A 16,408-nucleotide genomic window follows, 5' to 3' on the forward strand; every position below is an offset into this window, starting at 1 on the left:
CCATGTTTTCACAGACATGCAACTGTCTGCAAGTGGTAATCCACACGTCCACACCAGATTGTATGATTTGCATTTATATTGATGGGGTGAGAGTGAAGATTGATGCAGCGGCTGCAGCCTGGACACGGCCAGATAAGGTGACATATCAGATCAATCAGACACGTTTCGGGGTCTCCAGAACTTCATCCCGTGCTTTAAAATTTTTGTTTCAGATACAGCTCCTGATGACGTCCCGGAGGTCTCCGAGCAGATTGGGGTCGAGGATGACGATCGGCAAACAGCTGCTGAGCAGAGATACAGCAACAAGAAAGAGCTGGGAGGTCTGGTAAAGACAGTTGTTCAAATGTTTCTGTTTGCTGTCAAAATCTGGATGCAATGGCAGTAATTAACCCAGACATAATTAACCTCTTTTATCACTTAATTGCTGGAGAAATATGTATCCTGCAATTACAATCATTTTAAACCCTATGAAAGTAAAAACAGTGACTTATACATGTAGCTCAATTTACTCTCTCTCTCTCTCTCTCTCTCTCTCTCTCTCTATAAATATATATATATATATATATATATATATACACTCACCGGCCACTTTATTAGGTACACCTGTCCAACTGCTCGTTAACACTTAATTTCTATGCAGCCAATCACATGGCGGCAACTCAGTGCATTTAGGCATGTAGACATGGTCAGGACAATCTCCTGCAGTTCAAAGCGAGCATCAGTATGGGGAAGAAAGGTGATTTGAGTGACTTTGAACGTGGCATGATTGTTGGTGCCAGAAGGGCTGGTCTGAGTATTTCAGAAACTGCTGATCTACTGGGATTTTCACGCACAACCATCTCTAGGGTTTACAGAGAATGGTCCGAAAAAGAAAAAACATCCAGTGAGCGTCAGTTCTGTGGGCGGAAATGCCTTGTTGATGCCAGAGGTCAGAGGAGAATGGCCAGACTGGTTCGAGCTGATAGAAGGGCAACAGTGACTCAAATAACCACCCGTTACAACCCAGGTGGGCAGAAGAGCATCTCTGAACGCACAGTACGTCGAACTTTGAGGCAGATGGGCTACAGCAGCAGAAGACCACACCGGGTGCCACTCCTTTCAGCTAAGAACAGGAAACTGAGGCTACAATTTGCACAAGCTCATCGAAATTGGACAATAGAAGATTGGAAAAACGTTGCCTGGTCTGATGAGTCTCGATTTCTGCTGCGACATTCGGATGGTAGGGTCAGAATTTGGCGTCTACAACATGAAAGCATGGATCCATCCTGCCTTGTATCAACGGTTCAGGCTGGTAGTGGTGGTGTCATGGTGTGGGGAATATTTTCTTGGCACTCTTTGGGCCCCTTGGTACCAATTGAGCATCGTTGCAACGCCACAGCCTACCTGAGTATTGTTGCTGACCATGTCCATCCCTTTATGACCACAATGTACCCAACTTCTGATGGCTACTTTCAGCAGGATAATGCGCCATGTCGTAAAGCTGGAATCATCTCAGACTGGTTTCTTGAACATGACAATGAGTTCACTGTACTCAAATGGCCTCCACAGTCACCAGATCTCAATCCAATAGAGCATCTTTGGGATGTGGTGGAACGGGAGATTCGCATCATGGATGTGCAGCCGACAAATCTGCGGCAACTGTGTGATGCCATCATGTCAATATGGACCAAACTCCCTGAGGAATGCTTCCAGCACCTTGTTGAATCTATGCCACCAAGAATTGAGGCAGTTCTGAAGGCAAAAGGGGGTCCAACCCCTTACTAGCATGGTGTACCTAATAAAGTGGCCGGCGAGTGTATAAATATATATAGTTCAAAATCTGGAAGGGAAGTGTTCCACGCAGAATTTTTGTAGGCAAGTCCTGGGCTACAATTAGAGGTTCTAAAATGGGGTCAGTCCCTCGCAGGGACATCAAATATGGGGTCTGGAGATTTTCAATGCATTTTTATTAGATCTCAGAGGTAAATGCAGGGCCAGAATATATAATAAAATACATTAATGTGAACATCCTGTGTTTTAAGAAGACAACCAAACAATGAGTCCATTTAAAATTCCCAACAACCCCTGCAGCTCGACCCGCACACTGAAGGCCCCGATCTAGGTTTTGCACGACAAAGGAACCCTGGTTAGATAAGAAAATCGAATCATGTTTTAGAACAACTGTCACTAATATGTAAAAAATAAAAAACATCTGTTTTAAGCTGTGAAATATAGATCTTTAGACGATTTCTATGTTTTATAGAATAGCTTAAGCTATTTTAATTAAATGAATTTGACAAAGCTAAAGCTCTGCAAAAAAAAAATAAAAAATTGTTACTTGGGTGGCTCAATATAAATGTTAAGATATCAATTCATTGTAAAACATTTAACACCATGTAAACTGTTTTTCTTTTATTTTCATTTTGTTTATATCCTTATAGAACAGACTAGAGTTTGTGATTCCAAAGTGACAGAATATAAAAGTTGAAGAGGTATTAATAACCAGCAATACACCTTCCCATCTGATTTAGTTATTAAATTGTAAAGTAGGAACAGTTGGATTTGGAGACTTTTACACGGATGATTTTAACACATCAAACTGATGCTTTAGAGGGTGGGAGGAAAACCTAAGACAATTTCCTTACCTCATTTTCTAAACACAAAAATGAATGTAAGTCATGCTGTGTGAAATATTAGGATGCGTTCACCATTTAAGGGCCTTGCTCTTTATTAGCTGCGCCTGCTCCAGAGGTTGGATGATTGCTTTTTGATGAGAGGAGAAAGGGGAGAAGAAAACAGCACATTCTTGCTGAATATAAATGCAAAGCAACAGTAACCTGGTCCGACCAAGCACGACAAACAGCACAGATCAATATGACTCGGCCACATTGGAAACCAATGTTCTTTTAAAATTGTCAAAACAGTGGATTATGAGCTTCAGATGCTCATTTAGATGCTCAACGGGTTGGTTCTTCAGAATCTTAAGTTTTAGGCTATTGGTGCATATTTTGGTGAAATTTGACAAAGTTACATTTTCTAACCAATAAAACAAGATGTCTTTAATTTTTAGGCACAAAAAACAGCTGATTTCTAAATGTTTTAATCTTTTTGTATTTCTTATAGGTTAGCCTTGTAGGTTTTGGGTCATTCTTATGTTTCATTTACTGTATTTATTTATTTGATTGCGATAATATACCTCCTGGTCCTATAGGGTCACCACTGGTGGGTGGTGCGGCCCCAAAGCTCAGACTTTGCCAGCGGAGCCCATAGGCTTGCTGTCACATCCCCGTTGGACCTCAGCACTATTGCGTCCGGGGCTAGTCTGGGGCCGCCCACATGCTATTAAGCATACTTTCCTTTTGAAAAAGCTTTGTAAATCCTTCATACACGAGCGTGCCCATGCATACATACTAGAGGAGTTTAGTTCCAGGTGTTCACAGATACACACCAATACTAAAAAACTAAGCCGCAGCTACAAATATATTCCACCCTGAATATTATTGTATAATCACACATGGATATCTAAGGGATACCCACTGCTATTGAAACTTTTTTGTATGTTTCTTATTGCTGTTACGCTCTCTGTTTTCTGTTCCTCTCATACAGGTATGGAAGCAGACTTCTGGAAGTTAGTATTTATTTTGTTGGTTTTATCTATTCATTTCAGGCATTTACATGCATTGAAATATACAAGTGAAATCCAGTTCATCAATTCAAACTCATGAGTCATATCATAAATAACAAAAAAACAAAACAGAAAAAGAACAGGCCTCAAAGGGAATGGGAAGAAGAAAACTTATTAAATCCCACCCTGATGCTCATTCATAGTAAACATATATAAATATATATATATATTTCCTGCTTTTTTTTCTTTTCCTTAACTGCAACTTAGAACACAAAGTTGTAGGAGCAAAAGAAAAGAAAAAAATAATAATGTTAGATTTTCGGTGCTGAGAACAAATAAGCAAAATCATAATTGTGTTACCCGAGCAGATTAATTACATACTATCTTTTAGTTTTTCGTTTTCTAGCGTATCACGGATGATAAATTCCAAAAACTAGTAACAGTTTACACAATATCAACAATAGCAGAGATACATGCCAACAATGATAATGGACAAATACCAGTAATGGTATGAAGAACTACAAGCACACATCAACATACACTAATATACATTTAAGACCCTCATTGAACATTATGTGACCAGATCAAATGTTGGAACAGGATTTTAAATCTGTGTATATTTTTGCATTGTTTATGTTGTCAACTTAATATTCTCTGGAGTTTACTCTACATACAGACAAACGACAACTTTTCCCAGTAGTTCAAACTCTGGGTAACCTGAACTCCTCATACCCTCTCTGTTTATATGCTCTGTTTTCTATTTTTGCTGTTTTGCTTAATTTCCTCTTTCTGTCTCACCTCTCTTTCCATATCTGTGTCTGTTGTATGCAAATTTAATCACTAAGTAATTTTCAATAAAGTTTAATATAATAGTATCAAGCAGAACCTTTTGGCAACAGTCATAATGGTCTGCTTGTGAAGGCAAAGCTGTTGGACTATCATAAAGCTCTGGGACATCTATCCCCAGAGCTGCATTGGCAAAACAGGTCACACACACACAAAAAAACAAAACAAAAAAAAACAATAATTTATGGGTAAAAGGAAGATGGCCGAAGTTTACACTTATTCCTATTTAAACAATTCCTCATTATAAGCCAAACAGGGTAGTAAATTTTTTTGTTTTTTAAGAAAAAAATACAGAAAAGATGAAAATGCTTTAACTTTAACACATATGAACTACAGACCATTGGCAACGGTTAATGCAGTGAATCTTACAAACTGAGAAAAAAGTTAAGTAAGCGTTTAAATGTTCCTATAGCATTTTCCTAAACTCCATCCTCAGCTTAGGGTGCTGTATTTTCAAGACAAACTGGTACATAACATTCCAATCAAAATTCAAAATATTCGTTTTATATTTTTTCCTCTGATCATGTTAGTTTCTTTCTGCTTGTAGCTCAAGCTGTGAATTTATTGGTGTTTAAGAGGCCCCGTCCACACAAAGTCAAACCCTGGCCTAAACGCACAAATTTTAACCAAACCAGCCTCTCATCCATACGAAGCCGACGTTTCGGGGGTCTGTAAACAATCTTTTTTTTATTAAGCCTTCAGAGTGAGAAGTTTTTGAAACGACGTTTTCGCGTTTCCATCTTTAAGCTCTAACCGCATTTTTTTCTTACACGCATGCGTCATAGCGTCGCCTCTAAACACGCATGCGCAACACAGTATCACAACAACAATGGCGCCGTACTGTGTTTAATGGTTGTTGCTCATGCTACTCACCCTGCTGTCGGGCTTACAGCAGAATCTTCTTCTTCTGGAATATCTCCAGGAAGAACAGAGCAATATCGACGACATAGTTCATCACCTCAATTTGACTGAACCACGAAAATGGACCCGCAGGGCCATTTTCCGGTTTTCCGGTTTGGTTGTTGTATAAATATTACTGTGCATGCCCAACATTTCGTTGCCTGTTTTTGCCTATTTTTGCTTTGGCACCACAGCGCCACTTACAGGCCTGGCATACATTTTGCAGCGTTTTCATGCATTCGTGTGGTCGATCACATTTATTTTACGTCTCCTTCTTTACGACAAACGTTCTGGAAAATATTAGCGTTTCGTGTTCGTTTTGACTTCGTGTGGACGGGGCCTAAGAGGCCCCATATTGTAACTCTGAAGTGACTCAATCACCTTCATTTAAAAATGACTCCTGGTCTAAACAGGTGCAGGAAACTCAAACTGAGAAAATACAGACAAGCTGACTTATTTGTGAAGTTAAACATAAAAAGAAGAAGCAAGGTCAGTGACGTAATGCTACTCCTCTCTCAGGCTTTCCTGTTTGCTGTTATATTCCCTCTGTTTTATTATAATCTGAGAGATAATTTGCTTAAAGAGATGCAAGAGAAAAATCCTTTGTCTTGTTGGCCGAAGCATTTTAATGAAGAGTCTTTTGTTTTAGCTAAAATATAGAAGCTTTGCAATGAAGACAGATATGTTTGTACCGTATATGTTGTAGACTCAAAGTAGCTTCATATAATGAAGCTTTGGTAAATATTTTGATTTATCCTGTCAGTCAGTCACCATGGTTTTCTTCTCTGTATATTTGTGTATTAGAGTTCTTCCTATGTAAATCAGGGCTGGAGCAAATGACTGCAGACACCAGTAGGAGTTACTGTATGCAGGTTGGATTTCTATGGTCTGTTTGACTGGTGGGGGGGGGGGGCAGAACCACAGCTGATACTCCGTGAGGCTCCTCAGGATGAGCTTAAAGGTGCAGAGTCACTCATTGTGACAGCTTAAATGTATACACCAGTAACTCACCCTGGTTGTATGTTTTTTTTTATCTGAAAGTTTGCCACTTCCTGCTGGCATTTTATTTTTTATGTTTGTGTTTTTCCCTTTGTTTTTTGGCTTTTTTTAGTTTGTTAATAAATAAAGCCCTTTTTTGTATGTTTACAATAACAACATGGTACTGCATATTTGCACAGGGAGTAAACAAGGAAGTCACCCACAGTTAAAGACTGGAAATAAAGAAAAGTCTTCGATTTAGTAAAAAAAAAAAGGCTAAAAAATCTATATATATTCAGAGGGAGCAGAGGGAGAAGCCAGTGTTGGAAATATATGGAAGTAAATCTGTGTCGCTGGGATTTGAATTAAAAATGCCACTGAAATTTAAATGTCTGACTTACTGTCAAACATACAACATATTCAGAACACATTTTTGACCTAAAAAAAATTCACTGTTATTATTTCTACACAGCTGAAATTTAATTTGTTATTTTCTCTTCACGCTAAGCCGGTCATGCAAGCTAACGCTAACTCAACGGTGAGTTTATTACTTTAATTTTTCCGTAGTTGAGTTAGTGTTAGCTAACTTTATTACTTAGCGTTAGCTTGCATGACCGGCTCCGTCATGCTGGTTTTCCTTCCGTATGAGCGCCACATGCGTCACGTCACGTGACTAAGAAAACGTAACGGGATTGGCTGGGTGTTGGACGCCACAATCCATTGCTAATGTCTGTGACCTGAAGTAACCCTTCCCTTTTTACACTGAAATTACACGCCGAATTTAAGACAGTGAAATAGAACCAGTTGAATCTCAGGAGGCTGCAAATATTGAGTTTGAATTTTGAAAGGTCGAATTTTTTTATATGCAGATTTTTTTAACACTGAAAAATTAAACTGAAAAATAAGTATTGAAAATGTAATCACTTTGAAATAGTAATGTGAATTTTTAGCTTGAAGAGAAAATAACATGAAATTTCAACTTTGTAGAAATAATGACAATACGTTTTTTTTTTTAGGTCAAAAATGTGTTCTGAATATATTTTAACACTTCCATAGAAATAGTTTATGAATGTGGGTGTTCACAGAAATGGAAGCAAAAATCCAGATGTGGCTGCAGAGTTGATGGATGTATAAGGAAACATCTTTATTACTGACACCAATGATAACAATGAAATTCTTCGTATCTATAGTGGATATAGTGGATGGATGGATGGATGGATGGATGGAAACAAACAGACAGACAGACATTGGACTTGTTCTTGGACCACACCGAGCTGTGGGGAAATTGCAAAAAGGTCAGGCTCTGTTAAGTAGCAGCTCAACTGTTAGCATCTGACGTTGTGGTAGTTATGTGTTATTGCCAGCAGATGGCGCCCCATCTGTTAATGTATGCTCATTGCACCCACTGCTGGAATTCTATTTAGACTAAAAAAGGAATATCAGAATGGTCTTTTTTGTAGAGGCCTATAACATGACTATGCAACTTTAAAGCAGGGTGGCATCCTACAGGGATGTTCATTGTTTGGATCCTCATGGTGAGATCCATCGTTCCCCTGTGACGTTTGATTCCTCCCACAGAGACCCTCCTACGTCTGTCTCCTAAACCTCACAGCCTTAAGTTCCCTCCATCATGCCTCTGTCCACTCTACACCACTTCCATAGGGGACCCTGGACAAGAGGTTAGAGGCACTATCCTCTGCAGCTCCATTATCCAGGCACCTTTCATCCACAGTCTCTGTTGCCATGTTGCTCTCCTCCGTTATAATAACTGCTCAATCTGAATAAGAACAATCAGTCACTGTGTATTTCAATAAACTTTAAAACTAACAGTCATTTCTGCTTTAGCTACCTGAGTCCCACAGTCAAAACAAACATTTTGTACTCAGCCCTTTTCTTGTTTGCATCAAGTTGTTTTGTTTATAACTGTTTAAACTTTTCTCCATGATTCTCAATGTTTATGATTCTGCACTTTTTGGTTCTGTTTTCTTTTTGAGTTTTCAGTTTATTGCTTTCATTTCCATTGTGTGATATTCTAGTGGTTTTTGGTTATATTTTTTTTTTGAGTTCTCATGTATTTCTCGTTTACCATCTGTTGCCCTCTTGTCTCTCCCTAGTTCCCTTCTTGATTCCTCTGTCCACACCTGATCCCAATCTGCTAATTAGCCTGGTCTTTGTTTAGTCTCCAATTTATACACCTCCTGTTCATTTTTATTTTCCTCCTGTGGAAAATAAAAAATGTCCTGGGATCTGGTAAATGCGACGCAAACCTGCAAACCCATTTCAGACGGGCAGATGGTAGCTGTGGGTGTCGCAGGCTGTTTCCCACTGCAGAAATGACCAGATGTCACAAATGAGCAGAGATCTGTGAATGACAGGAACACTGACATGTTAAAAGTTTGAATACGTCAGGAAATTCTTTACACTCAGCAGTTTCTGAAGGGTTTTTCCTTTTAAAAAGACTTTTTCAAATTTTTAATATGTGAAAATTTTATTAAAAAAAATAAAAAATTTCTCAGATTTTGAATTGCTTGTTCTAAAAAATCTCCCGACAGAAAAAAAAAATAAATGAATTAGGGGAAACTTTTCAGAAACTGCGTCCTGATTAGAGCTCCAGAGCTCATCAGTAAATTAATAAAGCTAAACTTTGTGAGACTTAAATCAGTCAAAGATGATTTTTTTTTTCTGATTCAACCAAATTATATGTTGCCTCACTTTTTTGTTTTGAACACTAAATTTTTAAGTTGGATTTAAATCCCACGTACAACAACTGCACACGTAACTCAAAAAGCAAGATACAACCTTCTGCCAAAAACACTTAAGAAATGCTTAAAGACTGAAAGTATGGATAAAATACGGAAGAGGATTAGGGCCACTGGGAAAAAAAACAAAAAAAAAACTTAACTGATTTTTACTTTTTTTTTTCAGTTTAATATGGGAAAAAAGTCAGAATTCTGACTTTTTTCTCAGAATTCTGACAGCTAACAAACATGTTAGCATCAAGCCATAGCCATGTCTGTTTTAGAGACTAGCTCTCTTGTTTTAATTACCTTCTGCTCCTCCATTAATGAGGGGACCCCTCGGGCACGTAAAAAGTTGCCTAATTCCATAATTTTCCACCAATGTGTCACTGGCCACCTCAAACAACTCACATCTTTGTCAGTGAAGCTGAGTGCTCCACATCTCTTCCTTCATGGTGCCCATCTACATTAAGATCTAAAGTTCTGAGATTAAAGTCAGAATTCTGAGAAAAAAGTCAGAATTCTGACTTTTTTCCCATATTAAACTGAAATAAAATTTAAAAATCAGTTAACTTTTTTTTTTTTTCCAGTGGCCCTAATCCTCTTCCGTAATAAAAACTAAAGGAAGTTAGAAAATAAAAAAAAAGCAACAACCAATAATATGTGTGCATCAAGCTGTGAGGTGACTTTATGGAACAGTTTGAATAAAGACATGAAATGCAGTGAGAACCTTAAATGTCAACTAAAAAGCTTTTCATACCCATTTTTCCTAAATTATACAAACATTATTTATATATGTTGTTAATTCTAATATATTAATATTAGTTATGTAATAATTCATTTTTTCAAAGAACCCAAACGACTGCCCATTCCTAAGGGGCGGAGCCGTTCGTCTGGTTCAATTTGCTTTGTTTTGGTCCACTCTATAAAGCCTCAAACTTAACGCTAATTCTTACATTTTGAATTGAAAAAGCTACCTGGATGGGAAGGGAAACGTCTTCAAACTTGGAAACAAAGTCAGGTTGATTCTTTTTGTTTGTATGTTTTCTTTAACTTTTTGGGATGACTATGACCATGATGACAGAGGATCTTCACTAGCACAGGGTGGATTGGCCTAGTCAAAGTCTGGTTTGAGTCCAACTAAGGTGCTGTGGCCTGATCCTAACCAGGCGTTTCATGTAGGAAATATGCCAGAAATAAAACAAAATAATAAAAAAATGATTTCCAGATTTAGGTTTAATGTAATTTTTTCCACATAGGGCCAGCTGGGTTTATCTTTTATCTCCTAACGGATTAAATCATGGTTTAAAAACTCCTTTTTCTAATTTTATTTATTTTATTGTAGCCAAACCAAAAAAAAACATTCAGCTTGCAGATTACATAATGGTCAAATTGGTTTAATGGATCCTAGGCGGAAGTTCAACTGATTGCCCTCCTACATTCACCTGCGGCACAGCCAATCAGATTTGAACCACGCCTCCATGAAAGCCAATCGGCATCAAAAGTTCATCTTAAAAGGCCTCTGATCCACTTGTCTGCTCCTGTGCGCAGGCGGCGGATGCGCTGTGTGACTTTTTTCAGATGACACCGTTTCAACCCACCTCCAGTCCCTCCTCCACCATCGTAGCTAAAGCTTCATCAGAGCGTCATTCCTCCCGGACTCTTACTGCATTCCACGTCTCATTTCAACCGGTCCGGCAGAAGACCGCCATGTTGAGTCTGGTTCTGCCAGAGATTTCTTCCCAACAGGGATTTTTTCCTCTCCACTGTCGCTCCATGCTTGCTCTTCATGGACAGGTTCTCTCAACCTGTGTTATCCAAACTGGACTTCCTTCTTCCAGGTCCCTGAGTGAAGCTCTAATATCAGCTCACGTAGTCCACTGAATCTCCCCATAAAGCTCAGCAGACCATCTCGCTAACCAGCAGTCTACAGACTGACCAACTTCATCTATCTCCACTCCACCACCAGTTTCAGGCCTGGGGGGGGAACAGCCCTGTTCTTATTTCTATGTTTCCTGCTGAAGTCTGAGCAATTGTATCAATACATTTCTTCTAATTGTGTTTTCTCTTCGCGTGAGTTTTTCAGATTGAAATTAGAACTATTACTTTATTACTGAAATTCGGATGTTTTCAACTTTTTAGGAATATTTAGGTTCTTTGTTTGAACACTCCATTACCCTTAGATGACTGTTTTTATATTTTATGGTTTCAGAGAATATCTCTGCCTATTTCTAAACCCTCCAATCCTTCTTTCTGAACGGAGGCAGCTCTCAGCGACAAGTAAAGGCTTTCTGTGCTGCCCCCACAGCTTTAAGGTTCCAGACTAAAATGAGCTACAGGCTTCTTCTGTTTTTTTTTTTTTTTCCACTTTTCCTTCCACTCACAAGCAAAGCCTCGCAATCGGCAGATGGGTTCTGTCTTAAAACTGGGAGAAAATAGCCCAAACACATATGGAAACGACGTCGGGCTTCCACACATCTGAACTCTCCTTCTGTTAGTGCTTCCTATCAGTCATGTTCTTTAACTTCTCCTGATTTAACCTGATCCGACTGTGAGCGATCTGTTAGGGCTAGAAATTAGAAGACGTTTCTCTGAAAACAATCTGGAAATTAGAACAAAAGCAGCAGAATTTTATTCAAGCATGGAAGTAAAAGAAAAAAATGTCCCTCATCCCTGTCAAATAAAATTGTGTAAAACGTATCATCACTTTATGTGTTTATTTATGTTAAAACACAAACATTTATTAAATAAATAGATCTTTGCATGACGCCAGTGTAATTGTCCTGATATGTTTAGAAAGTCCGGGTTTTCTCTGCACCTTTTTCCTGCCACTTAACTTTCCTCTGATATAGATTCAGAATCCTCAACCTGAAACCTTTCAAGGGAAATTCTGCTTTTTAAGCAGAAACTTTAATTTCATGCCCTCATCTTCTTAAATGTGTCAGTGACTGCCTTCTAGACACCCAGCGGAGTGTCGTTAGACAGTTTTCACAATCAATGTGATGTGAGATATATGGGGAAAAAAATATGAATGAATGGATAGGAATCTGTTCCAGAGAATTTGACAATTTGACAAATAAATAATAGATAAATAAATTTCAAATATTTCAATCAAACAAAGAGATTGTCCAACACCAAACTAAACCAAATTCCAATTTCCAACCAAATTAAAATCACCTGAACATAAATAGAAACACAATTTTCCACCAAACACACTTGTCAGTATATATAACCAGAGTACTGAGATGATATGAATAAGTCATTACAGAAATAAACGTACCATGATATAGGTAAATGTTACATTTACTTATTGTTAGAAATCCTGTTTGTGTGGTTTGTGTTTTTGGGTTGTTCTTCACCACCAGGTGGCGCCCTGTTCTTGTTGGTCCTCCCACACACCTGCGGCTGGTTGGCTCATTACTGAGGACTATTTGAGCAGTGGACTGTCACTACCTCAACACCGGAGTGTTTGCCAGTTTTGGGTACTCTAGCCAAGCTGAGTTTAGCTGAGTCTAACTGAGTCTTTGTTTCGCTGATCCTAACCTTGTTTTTTGTCTTTGCCTTTTTGGCAGGAAGCCTTCTGCAAGCTGGATGTTTGGCTTTCTTCCCCTGGAAGGATTGTTTGAGTCTCACACTGAGCAGGGGATTAATTTCCACAAGTTCCATTCAAGTCCTCCTGGATTCCCAAGTTACAGTCCACTCCATAGCTCCTCAGGATCCAACCAAGTCTAAACCTGTCTACCCTCCAACGAGTCTCTACCTCTGGATAAACCCACACTTACTAGATTCTGGGAAGAAAGTATTCTCCACTACCGTGAGTTGCGTTTTCCCTGTCTCTCCAGCCATCGCTCAAAGTTCCCACAGATCCTGAACTAACCGCTGATACTTCCCTTCCCTCTTCCAGTTCCGGTTCACCAGTACACTGTCTTTCCTGAATCCAACCCCCGCTGACCTTATCAATAAACCTGTTTAAACTTTTACCCTGGTTCTCTGAGTGGTTTACTGCATGTGGGTCAGATCTCTTAAGACAATCATGACACTTATTTATTCCAAACATTAAATATACAATAAAATTATACAATTCAGAGTTAAATAATTTAATAATCAAAATTACATTTAAAACTATGAAGAATATAAATGTCATTTTAGAAAATGTCATTATTTTAAAAGCAATATAACTGCTTTCATCTATGTTTCTAAAATAATAAAGTAAAATATTTCTGTGTAGTTTTAGGGGGTCGCAGGCTGAAATGTCTGAGAACCTCTGTGATAGAAAACTGTGAACAGTTTTTATGGAGACCAAATACAACATGGCTTCAGTTCAGATCGACAACTCTCTACAGCGGGGGTTCCCAAAGTGGGGGCCAGGACCCCCTGGGGGTTGACGGATACTACGTACAGTAGACGGTCGCGAGATCAGTTTTACAATCTCTTGAGTTGATTTCTTTCTTTCTTTCTTTCTTTCTTTCTTTCTTTCTTTCTTTCTTTCTTTCTTTCTTTCTTTCTTTCTTTCTTTCTTTCTTTCTTTCTTTCTTTCCTTCCATTTATTTATCTAATGTGTTCTTAAAATATTAAAAACACCATTAAATTGTTAAAAGTACAATAAACATATCAAATTACATACTCAAAAACTACTTATAAAATTACGAAAAGAGAGATATTTTTTTATGACTTTAAAAATGAATTACTTCACTTTATATTTATAAACAAATAAATTCAAAATATAATATGTATTTTTAGGGGAGGGTTCCCAAACATTTCAACCTATGACCATAAAAATAACAATGCATCAGACTGGAGACCTCCTATGGTCTGCTCACTGGCCTTCAGTTTGCTTCTCCATGATTATGTGATATTGTGATACCATCAAAGGCTTTCACAGAATAAATAAATATATGGCGGCGGCTGCTAACGGGATGAAAAAGACTTTTGCACTACAGTAATAATGAGCAACTAATGCAGAAGTTGTCATATTATTCCTCCATAATGAAATCCTGCCTACGTCTGCTGTCATGATCTGTCCTAATAGCTCACCATAATTATTCAGGTCATTCACCTGCTTAACTCTGCCCGGCTCCTAATTATCAATCACCTCATCCACCTGCTGGTTCTCCTTTATATTCGACTCAGCCCAGCTATCAGAGCCAGATCATTGTTTATTTCCTACTATATGTCTTTGGGTTTTGTTTCGATAGTTTAGTTTATTTCAAGGTGCATGTTCCTGTTCCAGTTAGATTACTCTCAAGCCAGTGTCCTCAGGCGAGTTTATTCCATAACCAGTGGTGAGAGCGTTTCAGTGTTTCCTAGTGATTCTGATTTCCTGATTCCGTTCCCTCTCATCCACTGGCTCTGTCTGTCCCTGTCTGATCTGTTCGCCTAAATCATCCTTGGACTACTACTGTATTCCTGTTAGCATCTGTGTGTGTCTGTCGGGGCGCGTTTCTGGACCCGTCCGACTCTAAACCTGCCTTCACGCTTTGCGGGTTCCTGGAACCTGGATCTGGCCATTCCTGCGTTGATCAGAACCCCTGACTGGACTGCAGATTCCTAGATTCCAAAGCTATTCCAGTCTGATCTGTATCCCTGTCCTGGATCGGAGTCTTGCCTGCTCACTGGGGTTGCTGCATCGGGGACACTCTGAGAGGCTCACTGCCGCATCTCGCCAGCTGTGCTCCAGCTTATCCTGCCTTTATTTCGAGGACTGAACTGTCAAACCAGGTAAGTGACTCGCTCGGATTATCATCTCCTGTCATAGGATCATGGTCACTTACCTGTGTTTCTCCCTCCAGATAGTGTCAGTTATGGGTTGTGCCCTTGTCCACAACTTAGCGGCTTTGTTCTGTTCTGCTTGTTTATTAAAAAGCGTTTTAATCTTTCCTACTGACTGTCTCACCTTGAACACTGGGTCCGTCTGTCCAGTTCTTCATAAAAGGCCTTCATAGCTTCACTCTGTCCAGAAGACAGCAGAAAAATTCGATTAGTTCAATAAATAGGAGCTTTTTAACAGATATGCCTTCATTAAAAATGTTATCATCATATGTCTGTTTTTGCACAGCACCCCCATTTTATCTGATGGGATGTTAGATTTCTTGATGGGCCTCATTGTGTCGATATTTCCAGACTCTTGACTTGTACAAACACACTCCCATCACTTGGCTGCGCACTCATGGACCCACACATGAATTCAGAGCGGCGTCCAGCATCTGACAGACGACTACAATTACAGAGCATCTTCTGAGTATTGCAACTCAATCAGAGATGATACAAAAGGCCTTATCAGAGCTGACGAGCTACCCTCTCCAGTCTCCTTCTTCCTCCTTCTGCTGATTGCGGCCATCAGTATCTGTGTGGGAGAGATGGCTGCCAGATAATTCTCCTCCCGTAAATGACTCCATCACGTTTGCGTGTGTAAAGGTTATGTCCTCTATACGTGTCAGCGCAAATCAACAACTAATCTAATAAAATGTCCTCACGTCAGGCCTGAAAATGTAATCTTTAATTCACAATGCTTTGAATTAAAAAAAATTTTAGTTTATGACATTAAAAAAACATAAAGCTTCAACATCTCTGATTAGGATTCCACAGTATAGATCTAGACGAAGTCCGGCATAAAAGTAGAGAAACTGTTTTAATGTTTTTTTCGCCCAAAACTTTTGTAAATTTTGATTTAAGATCCTTTTAGGACACAGAGACTGAATTTTCACAGGGGTCAAAGCAGCTCCCCTTCACTCAGGTTACAGCCTACAGAAAAAAAACACATATTCTTCTTCCTACTGGATGATTTATTTATATATCTGTAGCGCAGTTTGATGCACTGAATAAGGACATTTGTTGAACTTTTAGGACAATGACATCTAATCTAACTTATTAATCAAACTACAGGTCTTAAATATATTCAAAATTTAATAAAATTGATTTCAGGGGGATATTTTAAACTGGGATTAAGGAGTAGATGCTCCACAATACTGACTAAAAACAAAACTGAGGCCCCGTCCACACGAAGTCAAAACGAACGCGAAACGTTGATATTTTCCAGAACGTTTGTGGTAAAGACGGAGACGTAAAATAAATGTGATCGTCCACACGAATGCATGAAAACGCTGCAAAATGTATGCCAGGCCTGTAAGTGGCGCAGTGGTGCCAAAGCAAAAATAAGCGACGAAATGTTGGGCATGTGCACTAATATTTATACATGGTTGCCCTGCGGGTCCATTTTCGTGGTTAAGTCAAATTCAGGTGCTGAACTATGTCGTCGATATTGCTCTGTTCTTCCTGGAGATATTCCAGAAGAAGAAGATTCTGTTGTAAGCCCGACAGCAGGGTGAGTAGCATGAGCAGCAAC

The sequence above is a fragment of the Cyprinodon tularosa genome, unplaced genomic scaffold (genome assembly GCF_016077235.1).
Source record: "Cyprinodon tularosa strain WSP-4 unplaced genomic scaffold, ASM1607723v1 ctg162, whole genome shotgun sequence".
In the NCBI taxonomy this organism is placed as follows: Eukaryota; Metazoa; Chordata; class Actinopteri; order Cyprinodontiformes; family Cyprinodontidae; genus Cyprinodon; species Cyprinodon tularosa.